This window comes from Anopheles darlingi, chromosome 2 (genome assembly GCF_943734745.1).
Source record: "Anopheles darlingi chromosome 2, idAnoDarlMG_H_01, whole genome shotgun sequence".
Lineage (NCBI taxonomy): Eukaryota > Metazoa > Arthropoda > Insecta > Diptera > Culicidae > Anopheles > Anopheles darlingi.
Genome location: NC_064874.1, coordinates 94,364,402 through 94,371,901, shown reverse-complemented (window position 1 = coordinate 94,371,901; position 7,500 = coordinate 94,364,402). Strand labels below are relative to the sequence as shown.

At 46.3% G+C, this 7,500-nt stretch overlaps 1 long non-coding RNA gene across 1 annotated transcript in view; it reads left to right on the top strand.

Moving 5' to 3' along the window:
* LOC125951942 (uncharacterized) overlaps nucleotides 1-7,500 on the top strand; it is a 60,075-nt gene that overhangs the window by 3,049 nt on the left and 49,526 nt on the right. The window lies entirely within an intron of this gene.

The window sequence follows — 7,500 nt, the reverse complement described above, 5'->3', positions numbered from 1 at the left end:
TTTTCTTTCTCGTACAGGAAGAGCATGTAAGCGAAGATACTGCTGCTGCTTTGCCATCAGTATACCCTTGTCTCCCTCGATACCCAGTCTCTTCACAAACGGCTCCACACATCTCGGTGCTTGTGTTTGCTCGATGAGCTCTGGAGGGGGAGAAGACAAAATCAAAAAAAACGAAAGAATATAAAACCTTTCGGAAACCTATCTCGGTTCTCGGTGTGCTAGTCGCTGTCGTCGTCGTCGTCGTCGTCGTCTTTGGCATTGTCGTTACCTAGGAATCCATCGGAATCCACTCATTTTCCACGAACCCACTCATGTGTGTCGCCGTTTCTCTGTCTCTCTTCCTGCCTCATTCACTGCGCTTTATCTTTCTCTCTCTCGCGCTTTCTATCTCTCTCTCTCTCTCTCTCTCTTTGTCTCTCTCTGTCTCTCTTTGGTGTTCTCTCTTTCTCTCTCTCTCATCATTAACATTTTCCAATTCCAATTTTCCTTCTTCAACTTCAGGAACCGAGAGCCATCCTTTCCCCGTATCCTCAAAGAGTCCTTAAGCCCTTGGGTGATCGTTTGGTGGGAGACAATATACATAAATTCATATATGCCGCCATTTCTGTAAGCGCGCGCGCGAAATCGTCCCCACAATGTCGTCCTCATATGCTAATGGCACACGAGAGCAGCGCAGAGAGGAAGTGCTGAGAAGTGCCTCCATCCTCCTCCAACAGTCCCCCATCCTAGTCCTTTCGAGCTCGAGAACATAAGAAGGAAGGCTTAGCTGCTGCTGCTGCTGCTGCTGCCTGGTTGCTGCTTGCCAGCTACTGCACCAACACCGGTCGAGCATCGTGGCACCACCCATTAAGGCACCACCACCACGTACACGTTCGTGTGACACCTTTGCGGAGAATCGCGCGGAGACGGTGGCAGTCAGAGAAGCCCGCCATATCCTTTTTCGCTTTTCACTTCATGTACGTGTAGTGCTGTGTGCTTCCCTTCCGCAGCCATCCTTCCACCAGCAACTCGCTCCATATTAATAAATTTAGGCAAGTAAAAGTCGCCAGAAAGCGAAGGAAAAACTGGGGAAAAAGGCAAAAAAATCTGCCAACTGCCACTCCACGACGCCAACTCGGTGTACGGTCGCGTACGACTGTGTTGGTATGTGTTTGTGTGAGGGAGAGCAGACATCCGCGAGAGAAAATTCGCATCCTTTACGTTCCCTCCATCAGCGTACCCTTCGTCTTTTTCTTCTTCTATCCACATATGAGCCCGCTCACCAGCTGGGAATGTCGTTAGAAATATCAAACACCACGGGCCACACCACACACCATCCAAGGAGCCTCGTGTCGTCGCCTGCTCTTCGCGTCATTCGCACGAAGAGATCTCTGCTTGGCGACCGAGCTCCGTTCGTTAGTAATGTACATTAGTGAACGAAGCGCCTCCATCGGTCGCTTCGGGTAAGATGGGAGGATATGGGAGAATGGACGGGGGATGGCGAGGGATGCAAAGAAAATTACACATTCGCACACCACCCTCACATACACCACCACCTCGCAGGAAGAGACGAATCGCCATCTTCTCTCTCGCTCTGCCTTTCACTCCTCATGGTCGTGGGTGGTGGTGGAATCGTTCGGAAAATCAGCATCCCCTTGATGAGGGACGGAAAGTGGTGCGAGGTTGATGCTTGGTATGAGTAGATCTCTCGTAAAGAACGGGAGAAAAGAAGAAGAAAAAAACCGAATCCAACGGAAACTTTCTTCGGATGGAAATCAGTGGCGCTTCATGAGGGGGAGCAATGGATGTAAAAGAAAGGTAAAACTGCGAGTGGAAGCCAAGGCACACACAGACACACACACACACACACTCATGCTTTTGATAAAAAATAAAGAAAGAGAACGTGCCAGTGTGTGTGTATATGAGTGGGGAAAGGTTCAGCAATCCATCTTGTCGCTCTCCACGGCATTTGCATTTGGTTTTGAGGCATTCCCGATTGTTTCCGCAGCGCATGTGACACACTCGGCACAGCAGTGGGTTGACGACCCCGGGGGTGACACGCGTTCAAGAAAGGAAGAAAGGGAGGAGGGTTCATATGTAAAAGTATGCGCGGTTTTGTCTGGGAAAATATGTGATTTACATTTAACTCGAATGGATTTCCAATTTAGTTGCTCGCTCTCGTTCTTCTGTAATATTATTTTTTATTAATATTTGGTACTTGTTTAGTTAATAAATTAACGAAAAACATGTTCACAATACTTTCCTGAATTATCAAAAATATCTCAGATAGAGAGAATGATACATAATTTATGTTTTATATTCATAATTAGAAAAGAAAAACTTCTACAATGCCACATAAGTACCCGAAACGTGCATCTACGCTGCAGACTGCTGCATTATGCATGGATTTTCTTACGGAACACCGAGATGCATTCCATAGCAGCTCTGGAGCTCCAGCCTGCTCCTACTGTCTGCCGGCAAGCAGCAATCCGGGCGCAAACTAGTGAGAAGTTAATGCTAAAGAGCTTTCCATTACGAACGGCGAATCGTTTGCTTGGTTCTTTTGCATAAATCCGCCTCCGACGAGGCAGTGGTGGTGGTGCAGACTACCACCACACCAGCATGCAACATCCGAGGATTCCTCGAGATGCTAAATCGGATCGTCGAGACGCAGCGTTCGAAGCGCTAAGGTGTTTTGGTGGAGGATAGCGAAGGAAAGAAGAGAGCGACGTAGTAGAGCAAGATTGTATATTTATGAGTTTGGAATTTCCCTCCCCCCCCCCTCCCCCCACCCGTAAGGACATTGCCTTTGCCGCACAAAAACACACACTCCGACACACACCTAAACATATATATACTACGATACCCTTTTTGCCTCCGCTGTTGTGCCAAATCGTCTCATTTCCTCGCAACTCTTCACCTCTTCAGTGTCCTGGTTGCGTTTCTTTGGCTTATCTATCGTGCAACCTACCGAGAGTCCTTCTTTAGAGTGCCAGAATGAAAAACCAAACACTCATCTCGAGAAAAACTTGTCTCCCCGACTTTGTGCAATGTCCGGAGAGCGTGAGAGAAATACTCCCGTGCACATTAGTGTGGGCCAGCACCGATGAACGGCACAAAACACGGTCTCGTATGTGCAGGAGAGATAGAGCAACGGACCCATAATGGGCCGTCCCTTGATGCGACAGGTTTTTTTTTGTTATTTTTGGGGAAAACATGAGAACCATCATACGCACACCACACACGCGCCATTGTAAAGGACCATGTGCGATGTAATCATAATGTGCGGCAATGTAATCATAATTACATAAACAATTTTGAGCTTATCATTGGTGTTTATTATCGATGCAGTATACCTTCACTTCCTCTGTGCCAGAGACGCGATAGTAGTAGTAGAAGCGGTTGTAATAGTATACCTTACCCTATACCCTTTCAACGTAAACCATCCCTGTACTGCACGAAACGAATGATTGAAAATCTGGAAAAATTCTCATTTTCCTCGCGCTTTCTCACTGTGTCTTCCTCTCTTTTTTCGGACTGGTATCAGATCCTTCAACACATTCGCAATCCGTCTCGCTCGATGTGTGGAAGAGTTTGTCTTTCGCGAGTGTCTTTCGCGAAATTTGATTTACTTAAACACAAATATCCGGATACTACATTCTCGAGCTACGCTTCGAGAGATTTATGTCGATGGCTGTAATCCAAAGTAAAGGTTGAACATTGTTTCTTAACGTTTAGTTAATATATTTAAACCATCAAAAGTAAGGTAAATTCAATTCTGAACAAAAAACATTGATCATCATTGTACTATAATTTTGGGAAACCATTTTGTGGAACTGAAATGGATAAGCATATGAAAATTTAAATGTTTTTTCTCAAAATCGAGCGCCCGCAGGAGCGTCTGCCTGTCTTTCTTCGCTTCACGGTATCGATCCGTGCTTATAATTGCCACTCGCGTTATGTATTTTATGTTGCATCAGGAGTGTGGCAAGAAGAAGAAGAAGAAGAAAACGAAGAAGAGAAAAAGAAGCATACACACAAAAAAGCGAAATTTTGCGGATGTATGTTGCGTCTATTTCCCTTACCCGCTTCCGGGAGGCATTATTTTGAGCCACCACCCAACGCCCAAGAAACGCGTGACGCGCACCGACACACTCAGAAGCTATTTTTCATCTTCGATTTCATTCGCAAGAAACTCCTACACACCATCACCTTCCTTGACGGTTGCTGCCTGGCAACCTGGAGCTAAGGCAAAGTCTTGGATGGATTTAGACTCGAAGGGAAAAACATAATTCCTTTTCGCCTCATTCGCCGCTCCCTTTTCCCCTTGGTTTTTCTTCCATCGGTGATCGTCGGCAGCGACGGTCGCTCGGTCGGTCGGTAATTTATTGCATATATAATGCGAATCTACGAGAGAGAGAGAGTGTGTTTTAGCAGGCTGACGGTGTGGTGGCTGTACGGAATGTACAAACAAAAAGCGAATAAAAAAATCCATTGGGGGAGAAAGAAACGGGACAAAAAAGCGCGGTGAGCCCATCGCACGAAGATGCAAGATGCTGGATCAAATGCTGGATGAAATTAAATGGGGTGAGTAGAGAGAGAGAGAGAGAGAGGGAGAGAGAAAGAGAGAAAGAAAAAAAAAGAGAGAGACCCCGGAATCCATCGGGTACAGGCGAAAGGGAGACGGCTGAATGGATGTAAAACTACAAAAAAAGGTTCCAAATTGTACGGTCGAAAATCGATAACGGGAGTCCCGTGAGTCTGGCCTTAGGGTGAGGGTGAGGCCACCCTACAGAAACATGCACTACGGTTGGAGAGCGAATCGGGGGAAAAAAACGTGTGACAAAGTCCTGGTCTAGCGCTGTGTGAGTGAGTGACTGAGGGTGTGAGTAAGGATAAGAAAACAAAAGACGATGACGGCGGAACGACTGAACGAACGAAAGGACGAACGACCGAACGATCGGGTGCAACATGAGCCATGAGCCAGTGCAGAGAGTTTTTGAGTAGCCAAGAGAGCCAAGGAGGCTATGCCATCTGTATAGTGCAAGGAAAAGCAAGGAGCACCAAGAGTATCGAGGGAAAACTTTTAGCCAAAAAGGAAAAACTTGGAGCGGTAAAGTTTAATAAGCGGCTACCCAAAGGCACGACAGGAACTGCATCTGAAGGAGAAAACGGGGTGGTAGTGGGGGTGCTTTTCTTTCATTTCCTTTCCCTTACACACATACACACAATCGCACAACGATTTACAACAAATACGAGCTTTTGTACTGTCTAGATAACACGAGAGCGACAGAGCGGTAGAGAGGGAATTTGAAAATCTGCGGAAAAGTGGGAAAATGCCATCGTCTTAAAAAGAGTCCTGTGGGTGAACTTTTCTTTTAATTTTAGCCTCCTTACTCGGTTTCTGTTTACACACACACACACACACACACATTCACTTAGAAGCAGGTTTGTTATAAATTCCAAATAGAGTATCTACTAGAAATGTGTGAAATTGTTTTTTATGTTGATATTATTTTAATCTAAATTCGTGCATTGAAGGCTACAACAAGATATGGTTCCTTCCACGACATTATTCAATAAAAATCGCATAAGTATGGGAACGAAATTTATGACATTGTAACAACGCATAAGCGTAAGAAGCTGTCGATCATTTTGTTAACGACTGCCAGGGTTTATATATGCTCGGTTAAAAGTGAGACACGCAGTCTAAACAACAGTGAGCTAAACGCAACGTTGGAGGATTTGACAGGCGTATCGTAAAAATTTACAACAGCAAAAATCCATAACAGCGACACTGACGTGGTGTGTCCGTTCACTGGTCCATCGCTAGACGATGTGATAAGGCAACTAAACGAGAGCATCATCGGTCGGCCAGCAGGCCGGCCGGCCGGTTACTACCACCACGCATCGCCACTGTCCTCGACTGTCCGTCGGTTGGTCCGTCGGGAGGGTGTTCCGGTGAATGGATGAATGAAATTGCGATGGTCAGGGTACTAGGGTGCTGTAGCTGTTGTGCACCTTGGCGATTTCATGATTTTCCCTTTTTATTTGGCCTTATTTTTTGGCGGATAGAGCCAATCGCTTTTCCTTGTTGAAACATGAATGGGCCTCCACGGCACATGGAATCCGCCGGCGTGCCATTACTGTTATCAGGAATCGCGTTTGTTCATGCCGTTTGTGGTGAAGAATATTTCCAATATCATAACCATTTTGAAGAACAGTTTTTAAACATTCATACTGATAAAGCGTATCGTCCCTAGTGATGAACTAAATTGTCGTTACATTGAACGCCCAATGCAAAGTAGGTAGTCCGTTTCATTTCTCACCAATGATCGTGACACGAATGCTTTATCATTGTCTATAACATATTTCACACCTTACAATCGCTACAATCGCTGCGTGCTGTACAGCGCAGTGTAATAGTTTGTAGATAAGCTTTACTGCCTCATAAATGCTGTTGATGTCCCAAACATGTAACACCCGGCCGGCAGCCAAAAGGACACTTGCTCGCTCGCTCGCTTTGGTCCATTCCCCGGGGGACAGGACGAAACCAGCTGACCGGTACCCAGGGCACCACCAGCCTTACCAAAATGGTCGATACAATTGCGGCAATAAAGATAACGAACACGCAAAGTTCGACTGACCTGCCGAAAGGGGGGTATTGCCGGGGACGACTGTTTTGGTTTGCTTCCGGGGGCCTTCTGTTTTCCTCTCTGAATGTTGTTTTCTGGTTTCGGTTCCCTTTCCATTCCGTTGTTGATGTTTTTTTCTTCATTGACTTCTCTCTCGAGTGCGTGACCGACACCCTTGTCGGGGTGCGCGTTTCGGGCGCCAGAACATAACAGCTGGAACTGGACAAAACGTTCATTTCCGTTCCAACGCCGACTCCCAACCCAACTCGCGTCTAAGCTTCGGCGGGATCGATCCGCTTGAGGTGGTTTTTTTTGTTTTTGTTGTTACTTCGGTTGCCCTTCAGCTGCTGGTCAACTGCTAGGGGCCCCCTTGGAGAAGAATCCAAAAAAGGGAAAACCACGTGACAAGCACGGAAACAGATAAACATCGAAACCGTCTTGAAAGGTGGACGAGAAAGTGGACGCATCTTCTCCATGTCCTCCGTTGTGGTCATCCTCTTCTTCGTCACGTTACGCCCATTGTGCCCAGTGTCCAGTTTGGGGATCCATTCCTCCATTGCCAAATCTTCTCTCCTCCGGCAAACATCAAGGATCCTTCTCGGTTGTCCTCGAAACACCTACTGCCCTCCACACTCTGTCGAAGTCAATGTCGAAGGCCAAACCGTCTTGTGTGGTCTGACGTGTCGAATGGTTAAAGTGAATTCCAGGCCCTTTTTTGCGTAAGGATGAAGTATTGGCTGCGTTTTTTTGGATTCACAACAGTAAATCAAGAGCATGAGTTCTGTTTGACACCAGGAAAGTGTCCAACAAAGAAAATATGTTACTGTTTCCTTGAGCGTGATACTTCATTCATTAGTGGCAGTCTTTACTCATTACAGCAGGTAAT